The following is a 2,883-nucleotide window of genomic DNA, read 5'->3' on the forward strand; positions in this document are numbered from 1 at the left end:
TGTGCTCAGGCCCGTGTTGACACAAAGCATTAATTTCATTTCCCTTGGTCTCTTCTAATGGCCGGTCTGAGTTGGTTTCTTTTTCCTCCTCAACTGTTTTCTGAGCTGTGACAGCAGTGAGAGAGTGTCCATCCTGGCCTTGGGCACAGGCCCTTCTTGGCTGGGGTTGGGGGAGGGGATTCCTCACTGCAGTGAAGTAGGGGGAGTCTCCTGGGTGGGGGGAAGTATCTGGGTATCTTCTGTGACAATCTCAGATGAAAGTTCGGCTTCACTTCATGGGGGGTGGCATTTCACTGCAGGGACAGACTACAGCCTAGAAACATTTCTTTCTAAGAACAGGCTCTGGCGTGCCCAGCCCGAAGAGGCTATTTTAGGTTTTGGGTTCTGTTACTTTGGTTACTAGTAGCAAATTGTTGTCAGAAAAAAAGCTGGTGCCAAATGTGTATCCCCCCCATCCCCCACTCTGACGCGATGTACTGCAAAGGCTTCCCGTTTGAATCAAAGCTCTGTCATGAAAAACGCAGGGTCCAGAGGGGCCTATGCAGCGACGTGGACTGTTTCAGGTTATGCCAGTGTTCTCTGGCATTGATGCTCCTCAAAGCGGCCATCGCTGCCCTTGCGAAGCGTAGCGTGTGCCCTCGCCCTTCTTCACCAGACGTGTCCCAGGTGACTCACGAGGAGCAACAGCCTGACCTCTGTAGGTGTGAGAGTTTGCGATAGGAGCCCACCAGCGCCGTCTCCCGTTCAGTCTGGACCCTGTGACATCAGCACTCTTCATCCTCCTGAGCAAGTGGGACAGTTCTGGGGAACTCCCTCTTGCTTTAATGGGCGAACTGCTTGGGACTACGTCCAGTGCCAAACGGTCTTCCCGATCAGCAGCAGGGACCCTGGCATACTTCTGCCCCCAAGCCTTCCATGGCTACCCAGTGTCTCTCTCAGGAAGCCTCATCCTCAGCTTGCATTGCAGACAATTCAGGGTTTAGCCCCAACTTGCTTTTTTGGCCGTACCTCCCACATGCTTGTACTACATTCCTCCCAGCAACTGCAATCAGGCCCCATGGCTCCCCATCCTCGCCCCCCTTTCCTCTTCTGTGTGTCTCTTCTGCCTGGAATGAGCTCGCTTCCTTCAGTCACCACCCTTGCGTGGCTGGATCCTTCAAGTCCCTTCCTACTGCAAGCCCTTTGCACGTGCTGACCCTCCTGCCTGGAAGCACTTCCTCCACTCTTTGCGCGATGGACTGCGATTCCTCCTTTGTGTCTTGCACATGGAAGGCCAAGGAGAGCGTCCATGAACCTCCCCTCTCCATAGCATTGATGGCTGTATAGAATTCAATAGTAATTTGTGCATTTGGTTAATATCTTCCTCACTTTCTACACCATACGCTCCATGAGACTTTGTTTTGTTCACTACCAGATGTGGCACCTGGGAGGAAGGAGGGGCTGTCTACCTTTTGTCGAAAGAACAAATGAATTTATTATTACCTGCATGCCTGTTTCCCTTGCACACTCAAGGAAATGGGCCATGACCTGGTGCAGTGCAAAAAGCTCAGCCGAGGAGCTCCTCCCACCTCCGTAGCTCACCTGCAGTGTAAGCAAGTCACTTAACCCTGGGGCAGGGATGATGCATCCCATGGCTCCTGGCAGCCTGACCCAGAGCCTCCAGGTTCTAACCTTTAAAATGGGGATATTTATGCCTATTCATAGGGTTGTTGTAAATATGAAACTAGGCCATGCCAAGTGATTGCCTGGGACCTGACCCAGGTCCACCCTACCTCAGGCTGTAAGGCTGCCTGTGGGACCTGTATTTATCAGGAAAACCTGCCATGCCCTGATGCTGTGCCAGGCCCAGGGCTGGGAGCTGAGAGAACAGGGGCTGATGCTGCTGCAGGATGCCCTTGTGTCAGAAGACAGGCACTGCCGGCGGGAGAAGTGGCTCTGGGGCTTTTGGGGCTCCTGGGAGGACTCTGGAGGCCTTCCTGGAGGAGGAGGTGAAGAAGTTGGACTTTCCAGGCCAAGAAGGAAGAGGGAAGGGGTCAGAGGCTTAGAAGGCAGAGGAACTGGAATGATCCCTCCTGCCAGGTGAGGTATAGAGGGGCTAGGGTTCAGCTCAGGGGCCTAGAACTGGGCCAAGGTGGGGTGGGGTGACCTGACCTTGGGCCTGGGGCCTGCGGCACTCTTTCCTTCCCTCTGCTCTCCTTCTGCTCCCTGGAGGGTCTCTCCTTAGCCATCCCCTCTCCTCTCCCTTCCTGGGAGGGTGAGGGAGGAGAGGGGGAAGTGGGGGGATGAACGTGTGTTTCTGCGGCTGTCTGCTTGCACTTTGTGCACATTGGCATCATGGGGTTCTGTGCTCATTCAGGGAGAGACAGCTGGGACCCCAAGAGGGCCAGCGGCCCCTCGTGCCTTAGGATCACCCTGGGAGCAGGCTCTCTCCTCCCTCCTTGGATGGGCTTCTCTAGCCCTGGCCCTTCCAGGGGACGTCCAGCCTCCTCCTCTCGGCGTGGCCGATTGCTCTTCCTCCTTCCTCTGTTGCACGTGGAAGGTCGGAGGGCGCGTCCGTGAAGCTCCCGCCCTTCCTCATGGCATTGATTGCTGTACCCCTCGGACCCAGTGTGGGGGCGGGGGTGGGCAGCGACCCCGGCTCCCAGCAGGGCGGGTCTAGGGAAGGGCAGGACGCAAAGGGGCTTCAAACCAGAATCGCAGTCTGGAGCTGGAGCTTCTCCTTGGCCAGTTACTCCGGCTGAGTCCCTTTCCCTCTCCGTGCCTCAGTTTCTTCTCAGTAAAATGGGCATCGCCGTGAGGCAGGCGGCCCTCGCGCGGTGACGGTGACGGCTGGCAGAGGCGGCTGCCGCGGGACCGGTGGGTGGGGCAGAAAGGGACGCTTCT

Source organism: Colobus angolensis, unplaced genomic scaffold, assembly GCF_000951035.1.
Source record: "Colobus angolensis palliatus isolate OR3802 unplaced genomic scaffold, Cang.pa_1.0 Scaffold143, whole genome shotgun sequence".
In the NCBI taxonomy this organism is placed as follows: domain Eukaryota; kingdom Metazoa; phylum Chordata; class Mammalia; order Primates; family Cercopithecidae; genus Colobus; species Colobus angolensis.